Source organism: Acinonyx jubatus, chromosome A1, assembly GCF_027475565.1.
Source record: "Acinonyx jubatus isolate Ajub_Pintada_27869175 chromosome A1, VMU_Ajub_asm_v1.0, whole genome shotgun sequence".
NCBI classification, from domain to species: domain Eukaryota; kingdom Metazoa; phylum Chordata; class Mammalia; order Carnivora; family Felidae; genus Acinonyx; species Acinonyx jubatus.
The window spans coordinates 206,120,765-206,127,814 of NC_069380.1; positions in this window are offsets into that span (position 1 = coordinate 206,120,765).

The following is a 7,050-nucleotide window of genomic DNA, read 5'->3' on the forward strand; positions in this document are numbered from 1 at the left end:
GGCTCTGCGCTGACAGTGTGGATGGAGCCTGCTTGATATTCTCTCTCTCTCTCTCTCTCTCTCTCTCTCTCTCTCTCTCACTCATCCTCTCTCTCTGCCCCTCCCCCTCTCAAGAATAAATAAAGATAAAACTTAAAAATTAAAAAAAAAAAATAGTAAGTGGGAACATGTCAGCCTTTGGGGTCCTAAGCTCAAAAGTGGCAAATGCTTACTACCATTGCATTTTGCTGGCCAAAACGAGTCACAATGCCAGTTCAGATTCAAGGCATGTGGAAGTGGATACCACCTTGTTAGTAAGAGCATTTGCAAAGTCACATGACAAAGGGCTTGGGTACAGAAAATGAAGATGAAGAATTGAGGCCCTCCCTGCAATTTACTCCCAAGCCATACGAGAAGCAGCCTTCTCTTGGTTTTAACCCACCTCTTTCACTAGAATTTATTTCAGATGGCTTGGTCTTTGCCCAAAATTAAACCCATCTTCAAAATCCAGAAAACTACCACCACCAAATATGGGGGTGCCATCTCATGTCTTTTCATGTCCTTTGACAACTGCCAACACAAGTCCTTACGAAGCAAGGTGTCTTCACGACCATTTGTTGGATGAATGAAGAAATATATTTATGTGTCAGGTGTTTTTGAGCAATAGCTGCGTATTAGGATACATGGATAGTCTCCTCGGGTGGCCATTTTAAAACAGATGACACATTCTATTACACAAGTGCTCCTGTGTTTGTATAAAAAATTAACCCACTATATTTAGGTCATATTCCTACTATTCAACATTGTAAAGCAGATATTTTATTACATTTACCTACCTTACTTTTCACCTTTTGTTTTTACTTTCTAAAATGCACTTCCCAAACTTTCACCCATTATTTTTCAAATAGTGAAGTCATTCTACAAATATGCTATTCCCTCACCTCGTGTTGGGCATATTATGGACTGATCTTTCATTGGCTAGAGAATAACTCTGGAAAGGATAACAATGGCCTACCTTACAGGATTGTTCTGGGAAGCTGCATGATGGGTCCCGTAAAGAATGGTCTGCAAATGTGCTTTTTTCTAATATTAATTCTTTGCATTTCTAGAGCTGACTTTCTCTCAAAGAACTCCAAGCGCGCCTCGGCCCCACATACAGCAGGCAGGCCAGATCCTCTTGGAGTGTAAATTATGCCCCAGGAGTAAGTGAATTACTTGGAGGGAGGCATTAACTCTTTCAGGTCACTTAGAGCACCGCAGGAGGGCAGTAATTTGCCAAATAGCACCCCAGTGGCCAGAAAGTATACATGCAACATAAATTATTCCCAGGGAGTAATTTATGAACTCAGAATATCTGGTTTATTATCTCATCTCTTCACACACTGTCCAGTGAGAGAGGAGTAAGAAGAGAAAATTAGGCAAAGCTAAGGATGCTAGAAGTTTCCCACAGCTTGTCTGGGGCAGAGGTCCAACTTGAATTGCCTAATCATTGGCATAACTTCCTCCTTATTCCTGGCTTCAGGATTTGGGGCCCTCACCTGGACATTTCTGCTAATCAGGGGTGGGGACTAGCGTGGCACCTGCCCCGCAAAATGAGAAGGCCCAGTTGCTTTATCCTGGTCTCGGCTCTGCTACTGACTCATGAGGGATATTTGGGTGGTCGCCTGAAACGTCTAAAGACCACAAAATTCACACTTACAGTTACTACTTGCGTCTCATAAACCCATACTGATAAGGATTCATTAGTTAGTTCATTCATTTTCTCACACTGCGAAAATATGGGAGCCAATAATGGTAGAGAAGAGAGGCTGTCATATTGCTTTGTTGCCAGAGTCGGAAGTGGTCAAACAGCTCATCTATTTTAGGTAAGAGGAAGGACTGAATTCAATCTACATTGAAGTCTGTATTATGCAATTCATACATGGCAAATATGCCCTTGGAATATTTTGGCTTGAAGGTCCAAATATGGAGTTTTTGTCCCAAAGTCAACTATCTTCTATGGCAGTATCTTTAACTATCACCCGTGTTTTCCATTCTTTAGGAAGGCAGCAGGGACTAGGTGGCTTACAAAAGAATTCGGATACAGGTATCTTGATTCCCCACTCAAATCTCTCTCTGTCTCTCTCTTACGCACAAGCACACACAATATATCTCTGTGCCTCTCTGATGAGATCCTGGGTAGCCGCTGTCTGAAAGCTAATCAGGAATAAAATGGTTTTTTAAGGAGGGGGGAAAAAACCTAGTTAGGGTTCTGCTCTGCCCGGGAGCTCTGCTGTGCTCTAAAAGGCAACAATCGACCTCCTTTCAAAGTTCTGTTTCCATTCAGCCTGACATCAACCTCTGCCACCAATAAAGATTCCAACTGATTTCTCCGTATGTTGACTCCTTTCTTGCCTCAGTGAAATATACTAAATCATAATTTGAAAGAACAGTGACACAACATACTCCCATGTGCCCTCCTGTGCTGCCACCATGCATGCCCATGACCACACACGCATACCAGTGAAATAATTTTATCCCACGTTTTCTCAGAGGGTAGGGGTATGTCACTCACTCAAAGAGTGGTCTTGGATGAGTCACTGAACTACTCTCTGCCTCAATTTTCTGGTAAAATGAGGAGACTGGACTAGAAGCCTCGGGTCCCTTTTCATCTTCGGTATTTCATACCTCTAGAGCTGATATATCTTCCAAGTTACAACTTCAGCCAAAGCTGAAGCCAGCAAACTATAGCCCTCAGGTGAAATCCTGCCCACTGCCTGCTTCTGGATGATCTATGAGCTAAGAATGACTTTTACATTCTTAAATGGTTGAGGGAAAAATCAAAAGAATAGTATTTCATGACAGGTGAGAATTATATAAAATTCAAATTTCAGTGTCTATAAAAAGTTTTATGGGAACACATCTCTGCACATTCATTTACATATTATCAGTGGCTGCTTTTGTAATATAAGGGTAGAGTTGAGTGATGGCAACAGAAACAGTATGTTGGCCTACAAAGCCAAAACTAGTTACTATCTTTACAGAAAATGCTTGCCCTTTACAGAAAAAGTTTGCCCATCCCAGATCTAAGCCATGAGACCCTCTGCATAGCAGCAAAGTCTGCCAATAACCCTCTTACCTGAGTGAAGTTTTATTTCTGGAAAAGAGGAGTCTCGTCAAGTAATCTCAAGAACCACAAACAAAATTAGTGGATAATTAGACAATCTGATCCTCATAAAAGCAACTCTTGGAAATCATTGATAACTCTACCATGTCAATGTCAGAACTGATTTCTCATGAGAAACAATTTACCCCCCAAAATTTGTCTTTTCCTACTACTTTGCAAAGGGGCCGTTATAGCCCATTTTTCCCCTTTTTCTTTTTTTTCTTTTCTCTTTTTATAAGTGGTCTGAAGGATAGCAAATTTATCTTTATGAGTAATAGTATCATCGGTGAAAGTGACTGCTAAAGAGCAAGCAAGCATGAAACAAATCCCTCCCCAATAAAGTGGTGACTTTGAAAAGGAAATTGCCCTGCTCAAGTGATGGATTCTGTTTCAGCCGTCATGACCCATGTTATGAGGGAGTCCTGGGACCCGGGTCCTGGCCCTTATAGGCAAAGCAGCTGCAAAGCCCCACTGGGAGCTCCCTGAGGAGGATCTGTGAATGGCCAAAGGCTGACCCGCTGCTCCTACCGCCCCTGTGGGCTGCAGTGTTAAGCGCTGAGTCTCCAGAGACCCCTTCCACCTAGCCTGGAATGCTCCCCTCACCCCCACCCCCCCCCTTACTTTCCCCAAGAAAGGCCTAGTTTGAGTTCCAAATATGGTAATAGTCGTGGCCCACAGCCTCATGATATCCTATATTACTTTTTGTCATCTTATGTTTGTGCTTTCTCTTCCCTGGGACTAGAAGATCCTCGAGCACAGAGAGCACCCATCATTTAAACATCTTCCAGTTAGAGACCTACAATAAATTCCAACGAACATGTTCAGGATGAAATGGGAAATGAGTAGCGTGTTGAACCTTTCTTCTCAAACAGAAGATGAGATGCTTGAACAAATCTTGCTTCTCTCTTTCTGATTCTTGGACAGGGCTTTCCAGATGAAATGCTGAGATCTAGGGCCAATGGAAGGATTTTTAACAGTATGGTGTTACTTTATGAGGGGACAATCTACCTACTCAGAGCAAAAACGGGGCTGCAGATTGTTCTTTTCTGGGTTTTGTTAAGGAACAGTTTCAAATCAAACTTTTGTTGGTTCCTCAGAAAAGGAGAAGATGGAGCCATGCGCCAGGGAGGGGTCCCTACTTTCAGCATTTGGTGGCTTTGAGATTGTGACATCAGGCCATCTTCTTGTCCCTGAGACATCAAATGCTTGCTTCATGGAAGAACTTTGTTTTTCATTGTAAAGATCGGAGTCTGAGGAGATTTTTGTCAATACCAATTATGGTACATTTAAATATTGAGCTTTGTAAGAAGATTTTGACAATTTTCAACCTTTTCCTCTCTTCTGCAGTCATCTGAATGTTGCGATCATGCAAATAAATGTTTCTTCAAAACTCGAAGTATTTACTTTAACTCTGGATTCAATTTTATATTTTCCTTTATACTACAGTTGCCAGATAATTAGTAGTATTCCAAAAGGAATTTAATATTTTAGAAGTGTCTTAGTCCTGGAAGTTTCTAAGGCTATCAAACTAGGTAAGTCTCCCAGTTTTGCTCTGAGAAAGAATCATAAAATGATTATAATCGTTGAAAAAAAAATAAAGCTAATTGATACTTCAACCCCAGCTGTGCTTAGAACAACTAGGGTACATGTTACAAATTACTGACCTCTGGGCTCCACTGCCCCCAAGAAAGTCTCATTTAATTGCCCGAGAATAAGCCCAAGGCACAGGTATGTTTTCATAATCTCCCCAGGGTTTGACTGGCAGTGAGAAGATCAGACACAAGCACCTCATACACACCTCTATTTGAGCATTTAGCACTCTATGCTGTGACTGCTTGTGTGCTGGTGTGCTTCCTCTCCTTACAGATGCTAAGCGGAGGGAGACCCAGGAGTTGTATCTTACTCAGTTTGAGTCTTGTAGTAGACAGAGGTTTGTTAAATTCCAAGAGCCTACTGTTAACACAATTCCTTCTGCAGGCACAGGTCCAGTGGAAAGAAGGCAAGGAGGAACCCCAGGAAGTTTCTAAAGCAAAGGTGGCCAGGCTCAGTACCACGTGACCCCAACAACTTGGACATAGGTAACTAGCCCAGGAATAAGCACCTGACCGAGGTCTGCTGATCCACAGGGTGTCCAGCAACCCAAAGGAGGCCTGATACAAATGCTGAGTCCAACTCTAGCACGTGGTTAGTGCCCGGTACGGCCAATTAGATTCTTTCACTAAAGGAGTTAAAACGTGAGATCAACAGAAAGCTGAGCAGTTGGTCGCAGGATCAGAAGCCAAGAGACAACTAAAGAAAAACAGAGAGAGAGAGGAACTGAATCACCTTGGCGGCTAAGCCTGCTGGTAGGGATCGCAGATGCCTGCTGCTCAGGGGGCAGCGAGATAACCCAGTCACAGAGCCGTATCCTGAATGACCTTCCAGTTCCTGAACTTCAATCCAGTTTTCGTGAGGCCTGGCTGGGTGGCCTTTCCGGAAGGCTTTTCGGAGACACGTGGCTGAGTGGTGGAGATTCCGGTCAGCCTTCCTTCCACAGCAAACTCCCATTACTTAGGGTAAACTCAGTGCTATCTGTTCTCTGTAACCCCAAAAAGCCCAGCCAGCACATTCCCAGGGTCTAGCACGTAACAAATGCTAAATCATTGCAGGTGCCTGGACAGCATGATCATCCCCAGTGAAAAACCTTCTGAAAATGAAGAAGTCGTTCATGGTAGGAACACTGACTAGGGTCGCCTTCAAATTCCAAAAACAATGCTAAGCTACGACACATCTTATTAAGCTTATTCTGACCTCCCATTCCCAAGCCCATGCACATTTCTACCATAAACCTATCAAAGAAGGAAATGTCACATTCTGCAGAACTACAGTGAGCATCCAAACTTCAGCTAAGGTATGTTTGGATGACTTGATTTTCACTCCGCTTCATCTTAAATCACAGTAACATTAGTAAGAACAATTTTCCTCCCACACCAGCTTCACTGACAAACCTCCAAAGTAGCTGATCTTTGACTTTTAAGAAGTTTAATAATACATGATCTTCTCCCCACATTGCCACACATTCCCCTTGTCTATTGTCTGTATTCGCTACTTGAAGAACACATACTCCCCAACAACCGGATGAGTCACACAATTAGAGATACATGGATGTAAACTGAGCCTGTTTACCCTTTCCCTGGCCCCAGCTAATAAAATAAAAGAGGTCCCACTCAATTCGGGTCCAATGGCTTCCGGCAAGCAGGCTCTGCATAGCAAAGACGTACCTTATTTAGTACATTATTTTAAAGGCAGAGCTAATTTCATGCACTGTGTGAATTTATGGGGAGAGTCATGGGCAGGGTGTGTGTAAGGACTTGCCCTCTTCATGTCCTCTACAAAAGAAGGCTCCGGCTGCTTCTGGTGGTAAGCTAACCAACAAAAGGAATGCCTCAAAGGTGTCACAGAAATCGGGAATGGGAGCTGGGTCCCTGCTCTCACTGGAAACCCAGCACCCAAGGGAGTGCTCGCTTCGGTTACCCATCTGCATTTTCGAAAATCTGGATAAAAGCAGGTTTAGCCCAACCTCCCTTGACCTGTTCCTGATAAAATGATCTTACCCCTGTGGAATTGGGATTTTGAATGTATGTGCCTACCCCACGTCTGGTATTCTATTACAACAGCATGAAAATGGAGCCTAGGACTGAGGAGCCGGCCAGCCTCAGAAGCCTTCTTCGTTGCCTGCCATGTAATACATGATATGCAAAGCCTCTGACTTCAGCCAGCAGGTATTTGGAGACCGTGTTGGCCCTAGCATGGGGACTAAACTAATGTGTGTTTAGGTCAGAAAGCGAATCAGAAAAGCCACTGGAGGGCACGTCACAGAGTGAGAGCCTTATAAATTCATCCCCACTCTCAGCGTCCCCTGGCAAACACTCTGCCTCCCTCACTGG